The following is a 25,552-nucleotide window of genomic DNA, read 5'->3' as shown; positions in this document are numbered from 1 at the left end:
AGTGGTAAATAAATGTGTACAGGGCTATAGCTAACGCAAATATTAACGCTGGCAAAATCAATGCTCGATATTCTGATATAAACTGCGTATCAACCGTTTTGAAGCAATGAAGTGAATTTTATCTGCAGTTGCAAACAGTGTTCTGCTAGGAGTTTTAAATAATACTACAGTAAGCTGCTTAGTGCTTATAATATCGTGATGCGATTAAGCACCAACCAACAGCCTCGTCTCGTTGAGTACAGCGGTTCTCGTCAGATCACCCAAGTTAAGCAATGTCAGACGCCGCCAGTACTTTGACGGACAACCGTCAGGGTACGCCAGGATCTGTGTTTCGTTTGACCTTTACGGTAAAAGGGAGGTGGGGAGGGGACAAACGTCCTGGATTAAGCTTCAGACCTCTCCGCAGTATCTCATGATGCGAGAGCGTGTGACACTGTTGATGGTGATCCGTAAAACGGATGGAGACATTAAGCTAAATGACCCTCTCGGTGCTATTCGAGAGCAGTAGGCTGTGTGCTGCCAACGGTTTTCACCCCCCTCTCTTTTCTCGGCACCATCCAACACAAACATGACACCATACTACACCCATTACAGTCACCTATGCTTATCATATACACTTCAATACACAGCCCTAGCTCGAAAGACAGTATAACCATTCCAATTAGGCGGCTGAACACACCCTTCTGGGTCTCCCAGCCAATTATGTCACACGACTTCGTTTTAATTCAGAAATCTAATATAGTGGTTGCATCAGGAAATATTTCTAAAATTCAGGTGCGATAATTTCGCCAGGTCACGATGAAAAGCTGTTATTACATCTGTTAACGTTGAAAATGCAGCTTCCACTCTGAAATACATATAGGACAATAAGAAATCGAAAGACGAGCAGTTGACAGACTCGTATTCATAAAATGTAAAAGACGCTTTAAGCCTTCTGAGTGGGCGCATTATCCAGATAGATTATTCTGTTGCTTTATAGGCACGTGAAGAGCGCTCCTTCTCCTGCGGTTCTTCCTTCTCCTCTGCCTTCTCCTTCTGCTCCTCCTCTGTTCCCTCCTTCTCCTCTTCCTCAGCCTCCTCCTTCTTTTCCTTATCCTGTGCCTTCTCCTTGTCCGCCTCCTCCTCCTCATCCTCCTCCTGAGCTCCTCCTTCCCTCCTCCTTCCCTCCTCCTCTGCCTCCTCCTTCCCTCCTCCTTCCCTCCTCCTCTGCCTCCTCCTTATCTTCTTCCCCCCCACCCGCCCACCTTCTCTTTCTCCCGCTCTCTCCCCTTCCTTCTTCCTATCTCTCTTCCTGTGTGTCTCCTCTTCCTCCTCTCTCCATCCTTCTCGCCCTCTCTTCTCTCCTCCGCCTCCTCCTCCTCCTCCTACATTATCTTCAACGAAATGCACCGTCTTGACGTGACATTCACTCAAGAAGTATGTGGATCTATGGATAAACGTTCAACAATGGTTTTCACTATTTTTGAAAGCCGTGTTTCTCGAAGGCGATGTAGTACTCTACCGTCATACGTTCAGGGACTAATCAATTTTATTTGCTGACTGTACTGGTGTAAGCCGGCCGGAGTGGACGAGCGGATCTAGGCGCTACAGTCTGGAACCGCGCGACTGCTGCGGTCGCAGGTTAGAATCCTGCCTCGGGCATGGATGTGTGTGATGTCCTCAGGTTAGTTAGGTTTAAGTAGTTCTAAGTTCTAGGGGACTGATGACCTCAGAAGTTAAGTCCCATAGTGCTCAGAGCCATTTGAACCATTTTTGTTGTACTGGTGTAAGCAATTCTTGCTCTTCATTGGACTGTTACAGGATAATTTATCTCAATCATCCTTGACTATATTGCTTTGAGTACATCTTCATGTCAGTGTAAATCTGTTTCACATAGATTGCCTGTTTTTTGTCCGTAGGAAACGTGTGTATTAGTGCTTTGCTCTTTAACAGCCGCCCTCACTTGTACAGTGTTCAGACTTTTCTGAAGTTTTGTTTTGGCAGTATAGTGGCTTAGTACGGACGGTTTTATTTATTCAGCCTTAGCCGAATGAATCGTATTTTAGCTCTTAATCGTTGAAGTATCACAATTCGTGTGATAGCGTATGTCTGAAGCATGTGACTAGCTCTTCCGAAAGGGTTCAGTTTTAAAGTGGTCAGTATTAAGATGATTAACGTAACAAATGCGATAGAACCAATGCATTCTAGTATATTGTGGAATTTCATCATCGATCTTGCTTTCACCTAGTTTCGGATAAAATTAGAAGCTATTTTGACAACAGATAGCTTCATTAGCAGTTTGACTAGACTTTTAGGGGATGCAAATGAGATGGCCGGGAATCCCTGTTTTGTGTTTTTCGGCCCCTATGACTATGTCTTTCTATTACTCTCCACTTCGGCGACTTGTTCGTGTGGTCAGATAAATGAGGAGGATAACACACACACACACACACACACACACACACACACACACACACACATTACGGTGCGGAGAAAATTCCCGACCTGGCCGCGAATGGAAGCTGGGGCCCCGCGGTACAAGGACAGTAACGCTAAGACTAACGTTTACATCTAAAACATCTGTACCCTGCAAACCACTGTGATGTGCATGGCACAGGTTACGTCACATTGCACTAGTTATTTGGATTTTTTTCCTGTTCCATTCGAATATGGAGCGCGGGAAGAATGATTGTTTAAATACACCTGTGCGTGCTGTAATTAATCTAATCTTGTACTCAAGGCACCTATGGGAGCAATACGTAGGGGACTGTGTGTATTCCTAGGGTCAGCATTGAAAGCTGGTTCTTGAAATTTCGTAAGTAGGCTTTCTTCGGATAGTTTCGTCTTATCTTCAAGAGTCTGCCAGTTCACTTTCCTCGGCATCTCTCTGACTGTCTCCCACGGGTCAAATAAACCTGCCACCATTCGTGATGCCCTTCTCTGTATAGTTCAGTATCGCTTGTCAGTCATGTTTGGCACGGCTCCCCAGCCACGAGCTGCTGACATTTGTGGGATGACGAAAATCCACATGCACCAATGTGTCGAGTCAATCAGCAGTGATTCCTTATAAATGTATGAGTTAGTGTTGGTAACGATTTCATGATTAGCCTTTACGTATTTGCCGACATAGTGAGCCTCTCAAATTCAATGGAAGTTGGGTCCGCGAAAGTTCTTCGGCTAATATGGCTACAAAATAAGTCTGGCCGACAAACGCAACTCTCGGCGCTAGGAACCATATTCAGAATACAGTCCATTCTAGCAGGGACCAAGTTGCTGAGGTTGCAGCAATTACTGGAACTGTTCGCCAGTCTCCAGGAATTATTGAGCCTGTCAGACATTCCTTGGTGAATAGCTATAAAATCTACCATGTTGACGGACGTCGGCATTTGGAACAGTTCCGTATAATAATATGTTGAACTGCACGGTAGTGTGTTTGTTGCATTATTCCTTGTTTTATAAGTTAATTCCTGTTCCGCTACATATTATTATGGCCTACTACATACAGAGAAGAGTAGTCCTAGGGATAAAGAGAGAAGAGTTAATTAACTGTGTTAGCAACAGCGTGAATCGTGAGTCAATGGGAACGTTTTATTTGTAAGGTACACACACGTGCCGCAGTGCAAACATTAACACTGGCGTGTAATAAAGCTACAAACGCAACTAAGGTGACAAGCCGATCGAATTGCTCTACAACCAACTAATTGTGACTCAAAAGTGTACCAGGCTGTGTCAATACAGGTCAACAGTACAAGCCATGCCACTGTGTATTCGTTAAACTCACCAAACACGACAGTTTCATCCGCTGTTGGAGAATATGAGAAGCTCTCAACGAAGTAACACGAGGTGTCAATCAGTGGAGGAGCAACCGAATTCGGACTACAGATAATCTAGTTAGTCCTTTACTTTCCTCAAAAATTCCAGAAAACTTAAGCGTTACCCCGTAGTGCGTCGGACAAGGCACACTTCGTAGTACATCCAAAGATTTGCGCGATCGTGTACTGCTGGCTATGAGACAAAAGCGCGGTGAATCTGTATACTATAACTTTCGCGGCTCCAGGTTTAGTGTAAGATTGCACACAAAATACAAACAGTTGAATGCAGCCGTCCATCCACTGGTGGCGAAAGGAGCGAAAGGGCTTTTATTTCTTAGTGGAAAATATTTACAATTCCGGACACTACCAGCACCTTAAAATGATTATATATCAGGGATGTAAATATGAGCACTGAATTGTTCATTTTCTAGAAATGTCCGATATTACCTTGATTTATGTCCCTCTTTTTTACGAGAATATCAGTACAAAATTTTTATCAGCTCAAGTACAAACTCAAAATATTCGATAAATACAGGCAACCCACCTCACCGCCAATTGTCCAAACCTTCGACTTATGTCTGTGGAGCACCTTATTCCCTTAAACAGTGTCCCAACTAGTTCAGTTCATCTAATTGTACCACAGGTCATCCCAGGTACTCCTTCAAGTACAAGACTAAATGTCAACAAACGAATCATCCAGTAACTGTCGCATCCAGTAACTGTCGCATCCAGTAACTGTCATAGTACTACTTACTGATACTCCCCTTCATCAAAATAAGTGCTTTCGTCTGACTGCAATATCCGAAGCAATCATCTGATTTGTAAACATTGTTCTACAAAACTTACTTCAACTCTAAAGGACAAATCAATTTGCCACTTCACGAACGTTTTCTACCCACTGGAGGACCACATACTCACCTGCCTCAACAGACTTGTTTAGATTGTTCCCGCTTACCTTTTCACTCACACCACTAAATCATCACACCTGCAGGCTTTCTCAATGACACTGCTTAGCCCTTTAGCCCTCGCCCTGATCAGGAATAAAAATCCCTCTTTCTGTCCCTTAATTATGCCCCGGTGTTCATCGCACTATTCTGACTTGCATGATTTTGAACTACAAATCGTCCACATATCAAAACTGTTCAAATGTGTGTGAAATCTTATGGGACTTAACTGCTAAGGTCATCAGTCCCTAAGCTTACGCAGTACTTAACCCAAATTATCCTAAGGGAGGACTCGAACCTCCGCCGAGACCAGCCGCACAGTCCGTGCATGACTGCAGCGCCTGAGACCGCTCGGCTAATCCCACGCGGCAGCCACATATTCCCTGCCTTTTCATTCCATCCTTCTTCACCCACTACATCTTCACATTCGATATCTGTAAACGTTCGTAATGCCTCTCTATGAAGTGGCTCCTTCACCTGATACAATTCTTCACGTACCACCTTCCTACGTTCCAACTACTCAAGGCAATAAAAACTAGCACGACAACAGCGTACTCAAGATTTTATGAAGTCTTAAATTTTCAACGCCATTTAAATATTTTTAAAATCATATAAATACGCTATGTATTTTAAGTGGCTCTGTTTGTTTGAAATTCAAGAATGAAGAAGGGAAATATTTTCCACTGATAGGAGATAAAACTGTTAATAAATAGAGATAGGAAAAATGTGGTATGGACGACAACGAACAATCGCCATTATAATGTAAGTTAGTATGAGCGGTGGAAGGCATTTTACTGTATAGTTTCCTACACTGTTGCAAATAAAACAATGGATCTTTGGAACTGTGGTTCTGTTGTGACTTACTAATTTTTTGTTTTTCTGTCGTTACCTTCATAGGCCCCCCATGAACCATGGACCTTACCGCTGGTGGGGAGGCTTGCGTGCCTCAGCGATACAGATAGCCGTACCGTAGGTGCAACCACAACGGAGGGGTACCTGTTGAGAGGCCAGACAAACTTGTGGTTCCTGAAGAGGGGCAGCAGCCTTTTCAGTAGCTGCAAGGACAGTCGGGATGATTGACTGGCCTGGCCTTGTAACAATAACCAAAACGGCCTTGTTGTGCTGGTATTGCGAACGGCTGAAAGCAAGGGGAAACTACGGCCGTAATTTTTCCCGAGGGCATGCAGCTTTACTGTATGATTAAATGATGATGGCGTCCTCTTGGGTAAAATATTCCGGAGGTAAAATAGTCCCCCATTCGGATCTCCGGGCGGGGATTACTCAGGAGGACGTCTTTATCAGGAGAAAGAAAACTGGCGTTCTACGGATCGGAGCGTGGAATGTCAGATCACACAATCGGGCATGTAGGTTAGAAAATTTAAAAAGGTAAATGGATAGGTTAAAGTTAGATATAGTGGGAATTAGTGAAGTTCGGTGGCAGGAGGAACAAGACTTCTGGTCAGGTGACTACAGGCTTATAAACACAAAATCAAATAGGGGTAATGCAGGAGTAGGTTTAATAATGAATAGGAAAATAGGAATGCGGGTAAACTACTACAAACAGCATAGTGAACGCATTATTGTGGCCAAGATAGATACGAAGCCCCCCACTACTACAGTAGTACAAGTTTATATGCCAACTAGCTCTGCAGATGACGAAGAAATTAAAATGTATGATGAAATAAAAGAAATTATTCAGAGAGTGAAGGGTGACGAAAATTTAATAGTCATGGGTGACTGGAATTCGGTAGTAGGATAAGGGAGAGAAGGAAACGTAATAGCTGAATGTGGATTGGGGGGGGGGGGGGGGGGGGGGAGAAATGAAAGAGGAAGCCGCCTGGTAGAATTTTGCACAGAGCACAACTTACTCATAGCTCACACTTGGTTCAAGAATTATACAAGAAGGTTGTACACATGGAAGAATCCTGGAGATACTAGAAGGTATCAGATAGATTATATAATGGTAAGAAAGAGATTTAGGAACCAGGTCTTAAATTGTAAGACATTTCCAGGAGCAGATGTGGACTCTGACCACAATCTATTGGTTATGACCTGTAGATTAAAACTGAAGAAACTGCAAAAAGGTGGGAATTTAAGGAGATGGGACCTGGATAAACTGACTATCCCAGGGGTTGTACAGAGTTTCAGGGAGAGCATAAGGGAACAATGGACAGTAATTGGGGAAAGAAATACAGTAGAAGAAGAATGGGTAGCTTTGAGGGATGAAGTAGTGAAGGCAGCGGAGGATCAAGTAGGTAAAAAAACGAGGGTTGGTAGAAACCCTTGGGTAACAGAAGAAATATTAAAATTAATTGATGAAAGGAGAAAATATAAAAATGCAGTAAATGAAGCAGGCAAAAAGGAATACTAACGTCTCAAAAATGAGACCGACAGGAAGTGCAAAATGGCTAAGCAGGGATGGCTATAGGACAAATGTAAGGATGTAGAGGCTTATCTCACTAGGGGTAAGATAAATACAGCCTACAGGAAAATTAAAGAGACCTTCGGAGATGAGAGAACCACTTGTATGAACATCAAGAGCCCAGATGGAAACCCAGTTCTAAGCAAAGAAGGGAAAGCAGAAAGGTGGGAGGAGTATATAGAGGGTCTATACAAGGGCGATGTTCTTGAGGACAATACTATGGAAATGGATGAGGATTTGGATGAGGATGAGATGGGAGATACAATACTGCGTGAAGAGTTTGATAGAGCACTGAAAGACCTGAGTCGAAACAAGGCCCCCGGAGTAGACAACATTCCTTTGGAACTACTGACGGCCTTGGGAGAGCCAGTCCTGACAAAACTCTACCATCTGGTGAGCAAGATGTATGAAACAGGCGAAATACCCTCAGACTTCAAGAAGAATATAATAATTCCAATCCCAAAGAAAGCAGGTGTTGACAGATGTGAAAATTGCCGAACAATCAGTCTAATAAGCCACAGCTGCAAAATACTAACATGAATTCTTTACAGACGAATGGAAAAACTAGTAGAAGCCGACCTCGTGGAAGATCAGTTGGGATTCCGTAGAAATGTTGGAACACGTGAGGCAATACTGACCCTACTACTTATCTTAGAAGCTAGATTAAGGATAGGCAAACCTAAGTTTCTAGCATTTGTAGACTTAGAGAAAGCTTTTGACAATGTTGACTGGAATACTCTCTTTCAAATTCTAAAGGTGGCAGGGGTAAAATACAGAGAGCGAAAGGCTACTTACAATTTGTACTGAAACCAGATGGCAGTTATAAGAGTCGAGGGACATGAAAGGGAATCACTGGTTGGGAAGGGAGTGAGACAGTGTTGTAGTCTCTCCCCGATGTTATTCTATCTGTATATTGAGCAAGCAGTAAAGGAAACAAAAGAAAAATTCGGAGTAGGTATTAAAATCCAGGGAGAAGAAATAAAAACTTTGAGGTTCGCCGATGACATTGTAATTCTGTCAGAGACAGCTAAGGACTTGGAAGAGCAGTTGAACGGAATGGACAGTGTCTTGAAAGGAGGATATAAGATGAACATCAACAAAAGCAAAATGATGATAATGGAATGTAGTCTAATTAAGTCGGGTGATGCTGAGGGAATTAGATTAGGAAATGAGACACTTAAAGTAGTAAAAGAGTTTTGCTATTTAGGGAGCAAAATAGCTGATGATGGTCGAAGTAGAGAGGATATAAACTGTAGACTGGCGATGGCAAGGAAAGCGTTTCTGAAGAGAAATTTAACATCGAGTATAGATTTAAGTGTCAGAAAGTCATTTCTGAAAGTATTTGTATGGAGTGTAGCCATGTATGGAAGTGAAACATGGACAATAAATAGTTTAGACAAGAAGAGAATAGAAGCTTTCGAAATGTGGTGCTACAGAAGAATGCTGAAGATTAGATGGGTAGATCACTTAACTAATGTGGAGGTATTGAATAGGATTGGGGAGAAGAGAAGTTTGTGGCACAACTTGACCAGAAGAAGGGATCGGTTGGTAGGACATGTTCTGAGGCATCAAGGGATCACCAATTTAGTATTGGAGGGCAGCGTGGAGGGTAAAAATCGTAGAGGGAGACCAAGAGATGAATACATTAAGCAGATTCAGAAGGATGTAGGTTGCAGTAGGTACTGGGAGATGAAGAGGCTTCCACAGGATAGAGTGGCATGGAGAGCTGCATCAAACCAGTCTCAGGACTGAAGACCACAACAACAACAACAACAACACCTTCATAGGACTACAAACGCAAAACATTTCACTGAAGTACTATGTATATGAAGGGTCGATACGTGTAACAATATCTCTTACCGAGAAACAGCAATAGCATTCGTTGACCTTGAAATACTACATGTAACTTTTGTAAGAGATCAGTCCCGTGTTAAAATGTTAATCACCCATCAACAATTGACAACAATAGCGACAGGGCCACCATTTCATTAATATTATTTCAGCATTCAAGTTCATTTAGATTCTGATGAATGTGATAACCTCTCATGTAGGCTAACAAGAACAAACAACACAGCCAAAGGGAAAAATCAGTTTAGCAGATGAGTGGGACTGGTTGTGAAGTGGAAGGTTTACTTGTTAAAGTGTCTGCTGTCAGGGTAGTCTTGCAACTCTCCCTCACTTCTGAATAAACAGTACTTAAAGAACGAATTGGATACAGGCAGACATAAGAGCTATTATCATCGGATTAAAATTACCTTGTGATTGATAGATGGCAGTAGGGAGCAGAGCTGCAGACTTGTACGCAAACGTACCACGTGCTCCCGCCATGGATAGTTACGAATGCAGCAAAAAAGAAACAAGTCGGCTACTTAAACAACTGACAGCTAACAGTTGACAGTCACTTTGTAGGTAGGGGGGAGGGGCAGTGGTGGGGGCCACTTCTGTGTAAGATTCCGTAATCACACGTCGTAGGCGAATAACAGCAGTAAGACTAGTGTCCAGTCGCACACATGTCGCAAAGTAACAGAGGAATTTGTGAGGGGGCGAGCATAACTGAATTTTTGGTAACGTACCGCACTGTACCAGTAACAGATGGACGCCAGCTATATCTCAATCACTTTCTCTATCGTCTGCGCAGTCATAAGAACTGCTGTCAGAATTTAATGAAATAAAAAGCTGTTCTATGTTATTTTCTACTACACATTTATTTTCCCGTGCTTTCATTACTACTTCTTACATGCGTATTACACCAATATGCCAATCTGACGATGATGTTTGATGTTAGCGTCCTTTATCAGTCTTTCCACATCTGCCGGCATGCGTCTTTTGTTGATCGTAGCCACATAACCCCTAACTGGAGCCCATATGCGTTCAGTGCTATTGAAATAGCAGTGCTATGATGACAGTGTGAAAATCCTGTGCCCACATGTTTCTGCCAGTTCATCTGCGACATGTAGAGGCAGAGGTTGTGAGTCACGAGATCGAATAATTGCCTCTTCCAACAGTCGTTTAATATGAAAATGTTTTTTTTTCCCTTCTTTTAGCCAGTCTTTAATGTCTTGTTTTCAGGAAGTTATTGTAGGCGCCTTATCAAAGACAATCGAGTGGCACGGGGCATTGTCCATAACTATTGCTGAAGGTTCGATCAAGTTTTTAATGGCTCTTTGTCAGTCGTTCTGTAGCTCTTGTCGATATCAGAGTCCAGTTCTTATGCCTTTACCTGAGGTAAATCTTCATTGCATTTTAATATATCGGTCAACAACTAAAACCGAGGAATAATGAATTTTAATAAATTCTCGGTTTTTTGTACGTTCATTAATGTAGAAACAAGATAACAAAAAAAGTTTTGAACAAACTGAAATAAAAGCTATTAATTTTCTGACTGCATTATTATGAGGACACGGTGTTCCCAGTGAAAAATAACAGTAAGCTTAAAACGAGATTGAATATGCATTTGAACTCACAACATTTCCATTAATAGACCTGCGCTTTCTTTTACACTAATGTGTCAGACAATTTCACATCATTTAATATTTTTACAGTAGGCTGTATCAGTAACGTCAACTTAGATTGCGGATGTGACTGATGTGATAAATTTCATACGGAAAAGAGACACGAAATTTGAATTCAGCACAGTGTACGGAGTAACTTTGAGTCTTCACGAAGTGGTATACTGCGAGTTTATAAATTATATTTACTCCACCTTGTAATAAATTATGACTCTCCTTTCACCCTTAAAAACAATTATTGTATAATGTCTACATTTTGTGTATGACCTGAATGCTGCCTGAAGTTTACTGAATATAAAGCGACCACATTTCTCACTGCAGGCTCTCCGAATTACGTGCTATAGGTTTCCTCATTTCAAAACATCATTATAACTACGGCCACTGAAGGTAATCCACGATTTGTGACTATAAGATGCAAAAGAATCGAAACTTTTAATCAAACAGTTTTTTATGATCATGTGATGATCATACATCTCAAATTTTTTATTTCAATATTTTTGTGCAGAAATGAAAACGTTTATCAAAAACTAACTTCAGTAGCAGATGTACTTTCATTTATTTGCGAAACAATATTTTTGCAGATGAGCAACGCAAACATCACTGCATATTGGGCGCTCCTTCCCCCTCCCGCCCTTGCAACCATCCATGTCGCATCCGCATCACCTGTGAAGGCTTATGCCAGCATAAGAGACAACAGAGCGAGCACGCGGAGCCCGTGAAACAGCTACGCTTGGCCCCACTACTCGACTCACTGAAACGTCAATCACAAAGTAACTTCAGTCTGTGTATAATGACTGTGTTACTCATACTGACGAGTCTTCATGGCACGAGGCACTCCATAAGACAGTATTACTTCAGCATACAACAGAAACCTTTCGGAATTTTGCTTCATATATATGGACAAATTGAAAAGGGTCATTCCAATACATTTTAAGTTGGAGCGCGAGAAATGTGGTTGTGCTTCTCAGCAAATTTGAATAATGGGACCTGGACGTCTGGCCTGTAGATTTACTAGTACTTCGAAATGTAATAACTCAAACTTTAATCGGTATTTGAATGAAACTTTAACGCAATAATTAGTGTACTGCGACCTCTGTTCGAAAGAAATTTAAAAACTACATAGCGTAGTGAATGTTGATTTTTTTTTTATCTGGCGCACTGAATTATGTGTAATTTTAATTTTAGGTACACTGTCCATCCACAGTATTCCAAAATGAAAGGTAAAAACAAACTTTATTCTTTTAATTATTAACATGTTGAAACAGTCAACCAGGAATTTTCGCCAATTTCTTGTTTTGTGTATTTAAAAAATGTTTTTAGATGTCACTTTTTCTCCAAATAATTTAAGAACATATGACAGCTGAAAGTATTTAATACATCGTCGAATAATGTGGTTTACCGTGTAGGTGAGTACTAAATGATCATTTATGTAAAATTTTGTTTTGTAGCTTTAATATTGGATGAGATAATGGTAGTTAAGTTTGCAAAAACGTTGATTATGGGAAATTGAAACTAAAGATTTTATGCCATTTTGTTCTCAATGATAACAAGCCAAAGCATTCCAGCGCGATGATCTTGTTGATTCTGAGTGTTCTTTCCATCTTCTTTAGTTTTCTTTCTTATCCTGGCTTCCTCTTTCATGCTTTCAGTAGCTTTCTCAGCTTCAGTGACAGGTTGCCTGTCCACTCGTAGCAGCCCACTTTACATGTTGTTCCGAGTTTTGATGCCTAGTCTGCTTATGATTTTTAATCTGCTTGTTGCTCCATCAATAAAACATATTATGGCGGCCATCACACCGACCTGAAAAAGCCGTAAGGCAATACCCGCAAGATTTACATCTGATTTGGGAGTTGGCGCATATCTGTTCCAACTTCTCGCTGTTCTACATAATTTCAAACGAATTAAAAATCTAGTTTCCAGGGAAAGCAAAATGTTTGCAGTTGTTGATCGCCACTTTAGAGGAATGTATAGTTGTGCGTGCTAGGATTTTGACAGCACATACACAGTGGCCAACGTAAAAATTGTCCAGAAAATATTTATAAGCCTGACACGAAGTAATCTAATTTATTGGAGAACTGCCCTTTGTAAAGGACGCTGAAAATCGCCACCACTGCCGGTGATGCAGCACTGTACGTGATTTGCCGGATTGTGAGACATACTCTGCAGAAGGGCTGGTAGTAACACATTTTCAGTATACTACTGTAGCTCTTGCTGTGTACTGTGTACGACTGGTGCTCATAACTGCTCCACAAGCAAAAATCATAGAAAGAGGTACTAGTCTATCTCGAGGGCCTGGAGGTTTTACTGCCTACTCTGTCTTCTCCTCACTTAACGAAGTCGTGCAGCATGTGCTGTTCCTTCAGCTGCCTGAAATCATCCATAAATTCTCACAAATGTCTAAACACTTTTAGTGCCAGGTTTTCTTTGGCTTCTGTAGCGTTACATATTTTTCCTTTGTGTTACCTCCGTCGGACACAAATATCTTGTGTAAAACTGTGTATGAAGATGAAACCGAATAACAATAAGCCAAGGTCTGACAAAAAACCAGTACTGCAAATATGGAATCAACGACTATATTAATAACATAAAAAACATTTTCTTTCAAGCGCCCATCGGTTCTTTCTTTTTGTAGATAGTCACTAACTGTTGTTCTGGCTTGCTTTGATCTCTAGCGCTCGAAACAAATGGTTCAAATGGCTCTGAGCACTATGGGACTTAACAGCTATGGTCATCAGTCCCCTAGAACTTAGAACTACTTAAACCTAACTAAGCTAAGGACATCACACAACACCCAGTCTAGCGCTCGACATTTCGGATGTATGTATTATTATCTCAATAATAATTAGCGTCCTTGTTAAATTTTGTTTCAAGAAATTTATTCATAAAATCATGTATTTTTTCCCGCAAAGATATTAATTCAATCTGTTTGTAAATCAACGTTCATATAAAGGATTGGGACCGGTTTGTTTGGTGGCTGAAAAGATCGTGCACTAGTCACACACTATCGTTAAACATTTTCTGTTATTTCAAAAAGAACCATCCTCCATTCAAAACGAAATTCGATTATATTTGAATTACTATCCCAATATTCTTGAACTTAAATAACTTACGCAGTCAAATACCACTAAGCAATGACGGGAGCCAACATTGCGAATTGGTCTGATTCAAACCTATAAATACGATGACGAAACGTTTCTGAAAGTCCACTTGAAGTTACAACCTCAGTTTTACATCAGTTTCTACCATCAGTTTTGAAGTGTGCCAGCTTGATGCGACAATTTCTAAAGATGAATGCTTTAAGCAAATTTTCATTCTTCTCGGACGTATTATTCAAACACCAGTTCTAAGGTTACTATTAAACATAGGCAAGAAGCAACGCTTCACTAGCATGCAGTACGCAAGAAATTACGATCATTTTGAACTGAAAATGTTTATTTTTGCTACTTAATCTGATCTCACAGCGAAACCACTGTCCTTCAAGGAGCTAACGCAGGAGAGATCGCAATTCATTCTGCTCTCCACCTGACAGGATAAGTAACTGTAAATCATGTAAAATGTAAAACTGAACATTCAAAATCACTTGTTACAGATCTCAAACGCTGCCGTTTTCTAACCACGAATAGATTTTAAATAGCGATTTATTTCACCAATGATGCCAAAGAAACTGGTATAGGCATGCGTATTCAAATAAAGAGATATGTAAACGGGCAGAATACAGCACTGCTGCCGGCAACGCCTATGTAAGACAAAAAGTGCCTGGCGCAGTTGTTAGATCGGTTATTGCAACTACAATAGCAGGTTATCAAGATTTAAGTCAGTTTTAACGTGGTGTTATAGTCGGCGCACGAGCAATGGGACACAGCATATCAGAGGTAGCGATGAAGTGGCGATTTTCCCGCGTGACCATTCCACGAGTGTACCGTGAATATCAGCAGTCCGGTAAAACATCAAATATACGACATCGCTGCGGCCGGAAAAAGATGATGCAAGAACGGGACCAACGACGGCTGAAGAGATTCGTTCAACGAGGCAGAAGTGCAACTCTTCCGCAAATCACTGCAGATTTCAATGCAGGAACATCAACAAGTGTTAGCGTGCGAACCATTCAATGAAATATCATAGATAGCGCTTGCCAATGGCCCACTCGTGTACCCTTCATGACTGCGCGACACAAAGCTTTACGCCTCGCGCGGGCCCGTCAACACCGACATTGAGCTGTTCACGACTGGGAACATGTTGTCTGATCGGACGAGTCTCGTTTCAGATTGCATCAAGCGGATGGACGTGTACGGATATGGAGACAACCTCATGAATCCATGGACGCTGCATGTCAGCAGGGTACTGTTCAAGCTGGCGGAGGTTCTGAAATGGTGTGGGGCGTGCGCAGTTGGAGTGACACGGGGCCCCTGATACGTCTGGATAGGACTGTGACTGGTGACACATACGCAAGCATCCTGTCCGACCAAATGCATAAACTCATGTCCACTGTGCATTCCGACAGACTTCGGCAATTCCAGCAGGACAGTGCGACACCTCACACGTTCAAAATTGCTGCAGAGTGGCTCCAGGAACACTCTTCTCAGTTTAAACACTTCCGCTGGCCACCAAACTCGCAAGACATGAATATTATTGAGCATATCTATGATATCTTGCAATGTGTTGTTCAGAAAAGATCTCCAACCCCCTCGTACTCTTACGGACTTATGGACAGCCCTGCAGGATTCATGGTGTCAATTTCCTCCAGTACTACTTCAGGAATTAGGCGAGTCCATTCCACGTCGGGTTGCTGCACTTCTTTGTGCTCGCAGGGGCCCGACACAAAATTGGGCAGGTGTACCAGTCCGTTTGGTTCTTCAGTGTAGTATCCGTAAAACGAGCCTGCCCAAAGCTCCATGTATTAGTAAGATATTCCCCACTTTTGACCTAGATATGGTTTGTTTACTACCCAAGAAACATTTTGAGGCCAGCACGAAAATATTTACATCTGGCAGTGAGAACAGACTCAAAATATACCCCCGGTAACTAATTATTCAATGGTACACGTAAGGTAGTCAAATTGTGTATTCACAGAAAACTAAAAATTATATCCCTATAAACAGAAGATTATAAGTTTTGACAATAGTGCAACGTCGCAATTTTCAAAATTTTTCACCTACGACATACTTATCAAGGTTGCAAGAAGAACAAAGATCAGAAGTTTCAATTTCATTACTGATTATCGATCTGGCAGTTTGTAGTTCGTTAAGAGGAGATGGTTCAAAAGGCTCTGAGGACTATGGGACTTAACTTCTGAGGTCATCAATCCCCTAGAACTTAGAACTACTTAAACCTAACTAACCTAAGGACATCACACACATCCATGCAGGATTCGAACCTGCAACCGTAGCGGTCGCGCGGTTCCAGAGCGTAGCGCCTAAAACCGCTCGGCCACTCTGGCCGGCGTTAAGAGAAGAGGTAAAAATATGACAAGTTCTGTGTCTCCAGTGAGATTGGAACCAAAAGCTGTCACATCCTCTCCCTCACAAAGTGGTAATGCTCGACGTACCTAGTATGCTGGTGGTTGATAACTCGAATAATTCGCAACGTGAAATATTAGATTGGTTGTATATTCTGCATGTACTTCCGGGACTCAAATAATAAACTTGATAACCCAGTGTTACACCTTAAGTGAGAATCATTCAGATTATTTATTTTAAATTTCTAGAAAATACAAGTGAATTTAACAGAATAATTTTGAATCAGTCCAGGAAATAAACTGACGATACATAGTTGCATAACATGTTCTACAATGCTGTCAATTCTCCATTGGACTAGCGACAGGAAGATAAATTTACATAGCCGATGTGTGTTTAGAGATGTCTCGCTCTTGAAGGGCGTAAGATAGCCTGCTGCCAGCCCTTTGACTGGGAGCCAAAATACCTAAAGTGTACGGCATTCAGTATCATTCGCATTTTTGTAACTATACCATGTGATTTTTTTCCACCCTTCACAAACTCTATGGACTGATCGATGAGAGTATACGGAACAAAACAGGTCTAATGAAATCATACTTGGGAATGCACGATTTCCATGCTAGAGACTACTTTCTCAAACATACTTTGTTACAGAGACTGCGGTCTAATCCACTCTGTACCGTGCAGCCACAGTTACATTATGCATGGTTTGCTCCTAGAGGGTGGTACTGTTCCTCATATGTCATGCCCCAGCGCCATCTCCTGCCATAGTAATTGGTGATGTTGTGACCGATTCACTAATCTTACTGACTCACCTCGTAGCGGATGTGATACAGCGTTGCACACAATGACTCCGTATTCGAATCGAGAGCTTGGACATGGTGTTTGCAACGGGCGACGGCCAGTGAGGTTGTGTCAGGAGACCTATCCCCGCTGAGAACAACCACAGCGTTCAATGTTTGTAACGTTGTTTCGCTGTTTGTCTCAGATAGAGTCGTTTCACGAAGCAGGAAATCATGAAGAACGTACCCGAAATGTTCGGACACAAGACTTGGAGGTAAATGTGATCAATACTGTGGAAGGCGACCGCTGTGTCAGTACCAGGCAGTTGGCCAGAGAGCACAGAGTTTGAAAGACGACCTTGTGGAGCATTCTCCATGACAATTGTTACTACCGTTATCACTTACAGCGAGTGTGGGGCTTACTAGGGACAGACTTTCCACATCGGAAGCAGTTTTGTCACTGTCACGGTTCCGAGATTTGTGTCATCCAACCTTTACGCAGAGTGGTATCTTCAACTTTCATAAGTCACCTGTGGGATAGTATACAGGACCCCCATGGTATACCGAGATAGGTCGCACAGTGGTTAGCACACTGGACTCGCATTCGGGAGGACGACGGTTCAATCTCGCGTCCGGCCATCCCGATTTAGGTTTTCCGTGATTTCCCTAAACCGCTAAAGGCAAATGCCGGGAAGGTTCCTTTGAAAGGGCACGGCCGACTTCCTTCCCCGTCATTCCCTAATCCGATGGGACCGATGACCTCGCTGTCAGGTCTCCTTCCCCAAACAACCCAACCCAACCCCCCCCCCCCCCCACCACCACCACCACCCATGGTATGGTGATAGCGAATCATCAGCATCGATGCAGACGGAATGTGTGGGCCGGGATACTTGGTGACCGTAATTTGGGACAAGTCTTCCTTCCACGTCACCTAACAGGCCGGAACTACAAACATTTCTTGCGGGTGACTTTGGCTCCGCTGCTGGAAGAAGTAACACTGATTATTCGAGCCGGCTGGTGTGGCTGAGCGGATCTAGGCGCTTCAGTCTGGAACCGCGCGACCGCTACGGTCGCCTCGGGCATGGATTCGGGCATGGGCATGGGCATGAATGTGTATGATGTCCTTAGGTTAGTTAGGTTTAAGTAATTCTAAGTTCCAGGGGACTGATAACCTTAGACGTTAAGTCCCATAGCGCTCAGAGCCTTTTGAACCAGATAGTACAAATGAAACATAATTTGAGAGAATTAAAGGCATTACATTGTTGCAGGAAAGAATCGCCGAAAATCGTAGTGTTATAATTCATTGAAACTTAGCAGTAATCAGGTACTACATGAAATGGGAGTCCTGTGCTGCCTAATACTCAGGGTGCACCGCAGGAGAGGCAATGGACTGAAGCGATGAATGCTGTGCGCTGCACGACTGACGCGTGGGCTGCTCTGCTAACACGCTGACTGTGATGGGATGCACTGCTCTGGTCAAAATCCGCACAGATACATTTACATCTACATCATTACCCTGCAGTTCATAATTAAGTGCCTGGCAGAGGGTTCTTCGAACCACCTACAAGTTGAAACTTCCTGGCAGATTAAAACTGTGTGCCCGACCGAGACTCGAACTTGGGACCTGCCAGGAAGTTTCATATCAGCGCACACTCCGCTGCAGAGTGAAAATCTCATTCTGGAAACATCCCCCAGGCTGTGGCTAAGCCATGTCTCCGCAATATCCTTTCTTTCAGGAGTGCTAGTTCTGTAAGGTTCGCAGGAGAGCTTTTGTAAAGTTTGGAAGGTAGGAGACGAGATACTGGCAGAAGTAAAGCTGTGATGACCGGGCGTGAGTCGTCTTTCGGTAGCTCAGTTGGTAGAGCACTTGCCCTCGAAAGGCAAAGGTCCCGAGTTCGAGTCTCGGTCGGGCACATAGTTTTAATCTGCCAGGAAGTTTCATATCAGCGCACAATCCGCTGCAGAGTGAAAATCTCATTCTGCACCTACAAGTTGTTTCCCTACTGTTCGAGCCGGCCGGAGTGGCCGTGCGGTTCTGGGCGCCACAGTCTGGAACCGACCGGCCGCTACGGTCGCAGGTTCGAATCCTGCCTCGGGCATGGATGTGTGTGATGTCCTTAGGTTTAATTAATTCTAAGTTCTAGGCGACTGATGACCTCAGAGGTTAAGTCGCATAGTGCTCAGAGCCTACTGTTCGACTCTCGAACAGCGCGCGGCAAGTACGAAGTCTTAAATCGTTCTGCGTCAGCTCTGGTGGGCACCAACAAAATATTTTCGCATTTGGAGGAGAAAGTTGGTGACTGAAATTTCGTGAAAATATCTCGTTGAAATGAAAAACTCTGCCGTTACGATTGCCTCAGCAACTCGGGTATCATATCCGACACTCTCTCCCCTACTTCGCGATAATGAAAAAACAGCTGCCATCCTTTGAACTTTTTCGATATGCACCATCAATCATATCTGATACGGATCCAATACTGTGCAAAATTATTCCAGAAGAGGATGGTCAAGCATGGAGTAGGCAGTCTCTTTAGTAGATCTGTTGCATATTCTTTGTATTCTGCTAAAAACGCAGTTTTGATTCGCTTTCTTCACAACATTTTCTATGTGATCATTCCATTATAAGTTATTCGTCTTGTAATCCCTATGTATTTACGTGAATTGACAGGGAGTTTGGTACCAGCGGAAGTGTTTAAATTCGGAAGAGTGTTCCTTGAGCCACTTTGTAGCTATTCTGGACGTGTGGGGTGTCGCATTGTCATACTGGAATTGCCAAAGTCCTTCGGAATGCACAATGGACATGAATGGATGCAGGTGATCAGACAGGATGGTTATATACGTGTCACCTGTCAGAGACGTATCTAGATGTATCAGGAGTCCTATATCACTATAACTCCACAATCCCCACGCCATTACAGATCCTTCACCAGTTTGAACAGTCCCCTGCTGACATGCGGGGTCCATGGGTTCATTAGGTTGTCTCCATACCCGTACACGTTCATCCGCTCGATACAATTTGAAACGAGATTCGTCCGACCAGGCAAAATGTTTCCAGTTAACAGTTCAATGTCGGTATTGACGGGTCCAGGCGAGGCTTAAAGCTTTGTGTTGTGCAGTCATGAAGGGTAGACAAGTGGGCCTTCGGCTCCGAAAGACCATATCGATGATGTTTCGTTGAATGATTCGCACGCTGACACTGGTTGATGGTCCAGCATTGAAATCTGCATCAATTTGCGGAAGGGTTGCACTTCTGCCACATTGACTGATTCTCTTCAATCGTCATTGATCCCGATCTTGCAGGATAATTTTCCGGCCGCAGCGATGTCGGAGATTTGATGTTTTACCGGATTGCTGAAATTCACGGTACACTCGTGAAATGGTCGTATGGGAAAATCCCCACTTCATCACTACCTCGGAGATACTGTGTCCCATTGCACGTGCGCTGACTATAAAACCGCGTTCAGAATCAGTTAAATCTTGATAACCTGCCATTTTAGCACCACTAAACCGATCTAACAGACTCTAGTTGTCTTATATAGGCGTTGCTGACCGCAGCGTCGTATTCTGCCTGTTTACATATCTCTGTATTTTAATAAGCATGCCTATTCCAGTTTTTTTTTTTGTGCTTCACTGTAGTTTAGGAACGGCAGAGGGTCTATAACACTTCCTTGTTTAACGCCATATATTAGTTCTGTTTTTTCGATGACTGTCCGTCAGTTACTAAGAACTATGACTTTTCGACGGAAAATCACTTGACCACTCGTACAACTGAGAAGATACTCAAAAGACACGCAATTTGTTTAGAAGTCGTACGTGAGTTACGTTGTCGAATCTAGAAATATGGAATCAATTTGAGATCCCCGTCGATAGAACTCACTACTTCGTGAGAATAAAGAGCCAGCTGTGTTTCACAAGATAGATATTTTCTGAATCCGTGATCGTTATTCGTCAATGGATCGCTTTGTTCGAGGTCATGCACGATGTTCGATTACAGTATACGTTTCAGAATCCTACTGCAAATAGACGTCAAGGATATGGGCGCTTAATTTAGCGGATTTCTCGTATTTCTTCTTGAGTATTGGTGTGACCTTTTCAAGTGTGCACTCCCTAGGAACTTCGAGCGAGCGCTTGCGTGTGATTCTAAATGTGAACTTACTGTATCAGTATAATCTAGAATGCAACTTAACTATTGTATATTCTGGACTGGAGACCTTACCTCGCTACACCGAGAATATCTGCTTCTAAGTTACTCATGTTGGCAGCTGTTCTCGATTCGAATTATGGAATATTTGCTTCATCTTCTTTGGTGAAGGAATTTCGGAAAACTGTGTTTAGTACATGCGCTTTGGTGGCACTATCATCAGTAGTATTACCATAACTATCACGTAGTGGAGGTATTGACTGTTTTGCCGCTAGCGTACTTTATGAATGACCAGAATCTCTTTGGACTTTCTGCTAGATTTCGAGACAAGAGTTTCGTTACGGAAACTATTAACTGCATCTTGCGCTGAAGTCCACACTAACTTTCGAGCTTCACTGAAACATCGCCACTTTTGGATATTTTGCTCTTTTAAATTTCGCATTTTTTTTCGTTTCTTCTGTAGCAGTGTTGTGAACTATCTTGTGTACCGTGGGGGATCACTACCATCTCTTGTCAACTTATTTGGTACATATCTCTCAATTGCTGCCTAGGTTGTACTTCTGTGAATTTAAGCCTCATCTGGTCTACACTTACATAGGTAGTTTTGAGGGACTGGAGATCGTCTCTTGGAGGGGCGTGAAACGAATTTTTTTCTGATCGTTTTAAATGGGTATACCTCGCGTTTATTTTTGGTGGATTACCGTATCAGTAGTCACTGATCCTTGCGTCCGTCATGATGGTCCCCACTGGATCAAGACTATTTGTTGCTAAGAGGTCAAGTATGTTTTCGCATCCACTCACACTTCGAGTGGGCTCCTCAATTAAATGTTTAAATACATTTTCGGAGAAATTATTCAGTACAAATTCGGACAATCTTTTATGCCTACCACCGAGTTTAAACATAAATTTAAGCCAAAATATTGAGAGTAGATTAATGTCACCACCAAAAAAATTTAATGAGTGGGTACCTATTAACAATGCGACTGAAGTTTTCTTTGAACTGTTCGATAACTATATCATCGGAGTCAGTGGAGTGGGGGAGAGGGGGTAGGGAGGAATCCGTAAAAGGAACCAATTATTGATTTATTCCTGTTTCCAAATATAACTTTTACCCACATTAATTTGCAGGAACTATCTACTCCAATTTCACTACGAGGCAAACTACTTCTAACACTCCACTACCAACTGTATTTTATTTATACTTTCTGAACATAGTTAGGCCCTTTGTAAAATCTTCGTCTGAACTTATTTCCGGCTTTAGCCAGTTTTCAGTATCTATAATGATTTGAGCTGCAGTGTTTGCTATTAGCGCTTGGAACTCTTGTTCTTTCCGAACGCAGCTACGAAAATTTACATCTAAAACACTGATTGTTGCTAAGTTTACCCTCGTCCTCTGTTTGTGCTGCACCCTTTGAGACTGAGGCTCTCTCTGTACTTTCCCGAGCCCCTATAAACTAAAAAAAAAAACGGACCAGTCCACTCCACACAGCCACGCTACCCTTGTTGATGACTCGAAACATGTTGCCTGGTCGTACGAGACTCGTTTCTAATTGTATCGAGCGGATGGACGTGTACGGGTATGGAGACATCATGAATCCATGGAGTCTGCATGTCAGCAGGGGATTGTTCAAGCTGGTGGAGGCTCTGTTATGGTGTGGGGCGTGTGCAGTTGGAGTGATATGGGACTCCTCATACGTCTAGATACGTCTCTGACAGGTGACACGTACGTAAGCATCCATTCATGTCCATTGTGCATTCCGACGGACTTGGGCAGCTTCAACAGGACAAGGCGACACTCCACACGTCCAGAAATGCTACACAGTGGCTCCAGGAACGCACTTCTGAGTTTAAACACTTCCGCTGACACCAAACTCCTCAGACATAAACATTATTCAGCAGATTGCAAGGTGCTTACGGATTTATGGACAGCCCTGCAGGATTCATTGTGTCAGTTCCCTCCAGCATTCTGTGTTCTCGCGGGAGCCCTACGCCATATTAGGCAGGTGTACCAGTTCCTTTGGCTCTTCAGTGTAGTTTGTGAAATTTATTTTTTGCATGAAGTAACCAGCGCACCATACAGCGGAATTACTCTGACAGAATAAGATGCTGCGTTTGCTCTGTGCGACTTTTATGTCTGTATCGCAGCGGTGCAACACTGTTTCCCTTGTGAGGCTTGACACTGTAATTTTACAAGTGGACTTAACAAGAATCATGTGGCTGACAAGTTGCCGTGTAGCGGTTGGGCCAGGTAAACTACCAGACGCTGAGCAGAGGCCTGAGTGAGTGCAGTGAGCTGTGTGTGGAGGAGGGGTAGCTGTCCGGTGGATCGCTGTGGCAACAGTAATTGGAAATCCCGTCGCGGTTGGTTAAACTTTTCCGCCGCATACTCATGGACACGAAGCAATAAGTCCAGATAATTCCTGTGCCAAAATTAAAACTTCGAGTGTCGACTAAAAACAATAAAACCATTTACGGACAGGCTACAGAAAATCTAATGATAACATCTATATTACAGTAAAGAGATGAGTTCACTAAAATTATTATCGTACTGTATTCATTAAGTAAACATTAAAAAAGTTATTAACATTTATATGCAAAATTGTTTACTAAATCAGAAACAAATGCTACAGACACGTTACTTTAGTGTACGAGACACAGTTGAGTACATATTGAGGGCAGCTATTAAGTGACCGTGTTTATAGTATTTTTTAGCAGATACACAAACTGTTATAAATCAGTTGAGTGTATTTCAGAAACTAGTACCGAAACAGAGGGTTCTCCGTATATGCACTATAGACTAGCAACTGCGTAAATGATTTGTCCTATTATCCCAATTTGTTTATTTAGTGAGAATTTAGAAAATTAATGTTACAAAGACAACTATTTTAGTAGCTTAGCACAGCAGCGGAAAGCTACATAAAGACATGAACGTAGCTTCTTGATGTTTCATTCATGGTAGATAAAGTTTAAATAAAAGTTAGACATTTTGAGATGTTTAGCAGTAATAATTACATATCTAACTGCAAATTATCTAAAAGAATATTTAATGTAGTCTGAAACAGGTAAAATCTGTAAAATATATAATCGTAAAATGATGGTCTATCTGTAATATGCTCACCTGACTCTGGTGGTTGGGCACATCAACAAGTTTTTAAATATGCAGGCAGAGCATGTTAGTGGTCTTTTGATGTTCGTGCCTTGCTGGGTAAGACTGCTTTTTAAGGTTCATGCAGCAGTCAAAGTAGCAGACATTACTATGGTTACATTTGAAGCAGATTAATTTATATATCAATGACACGAGACTATACGTCGCTTAGTGAGGACTTTCTTTAATTCATCTGAGCGAAAACAGAAATAAAACAAGGAGGGCTTCGCGTACTGGTCCTGATGGTTCAATCGAGACCGACTGTCATCCTCTGGCAGTGGCTACGGTGGATGCGATATGGAGAGGCGTGGGACCAGCACAGGGCTCTCCCGGCATTGGAGCCGCCACTTCACTCAACCACCTCCTCAGTTGGCATAAAGTGGATGAATGCACCCCGTTTCAGTCCTTTCACCAAGGATAAATTCCTTTCAGTGCCGGGAAACGAACCCGGGTCCTCCCCATAGTGACCAGACCGCTGATCACTGAGCTACGGAGGCGAAAGAAAATAGAAATACGATACCCTAAACGCTCCGGGTGGTGTTCAAGGAGAGCAATTTAGCTGAACATCCCTGAGTAAACTGCAGGTGTTTCGGTGTCCCTCCTATCTCCAAATTTCGCCTTCTGTCTGAAGTCCAGCTAGGAGCAAATCCAGACAGAAGGAGGAAGTCTTGGTGTATGCCATGTGGCCGATGCCCGCAACTCCTTCAGCCTTCTTCCTGCTTGCTCTAGTACGGTAGCTGAAGCGGAAATGTCACTCCAGACATTCGTGAGCTACAATGGGCGAGTAAAAGCGAGCGCTCATTTGGACGCAGTACCGGACGAGTGGGTATTGATACGCTGCGTCCAAAGGACCAACGACCGCTTCAAGTCCTGTCACACGTTCCACCACATGAACAGGTTGGATCGCCATAATCACTGTACCATTCAGTTACCATGAGGAATTGCTTAATTTTTAACACAAGATGTCGGCACGCAGTATCATATCAGTGGTCCTGTCAGCCAAATAACGAAGAAAGAAATGTTTTCCATTATTCTCCTACGGAGACGCTTAAGTCTGCAGAAATGGGATACTTAGCGTAAAAATAACGTGTGCTGTATGCATTTTTTAAGAAACGCATACAAACGATGCAACGTAATATTACTACTCGAAAAAACTTATGAAATGTAATGTTAGAAGTGTCCATGCAGCGTGGGCATCCTTCATCTATTGCATTAGATGCCAGCTGTAGTGGCCGAGCGGTTCTAGGCACTACAGTCTGGAACCGTGCGACCGCTACGGTCGTAGGTTCGAATCCTGCCTCGGGAATGGATGTGTGTGATGTCTTTAGGTTAGTTAGGTTTAAGTAGCTCTATGTTCTAGGGGAC

General features: G+C 42.7%; 1 protein-coding gene and 1 non-coding gene across 2 annotated transcripts in view; both read left to right on the top strand.

The window, feature by feature from the left end:
- Nucleotides 1-25,552, top strand: part of LOC126298342 (uncharacterized) — a gene marked incomplete in the record, with an annotated part of 1,034,705 nt that overhangs the window by 583,314 nt on the left and 425,839 nt on the right.
- Nucleotides 18,740-18,816, top strand: Trnas-cga (transfer RNA serine (anticodon CGA)). The gene has a single exon. It is a non-coding gene; the product is annotated as a tRNA-Ser (tRNA).

This window comes from Schistocerca gregaria, chromosome X, assembly GCF_023897955.1.
Source record: "Schistocerca gregaria isolate iqSchGreg1 chromosome X, iqSchGreg1.2, whole genome shotgun sequence".
NCBI classification, from domain to species: domain Eukaryota; kingdom Metazoa; phylum Arthropoda; class Insecta; order Orthoptera; family Acrididae; genus Schistocerca; species Schistocerca gregaria.
Note: the sequence above shows the minus strand (reverse complement) of the source record. Positions and strands in the feature narration are given on the sequence as shown.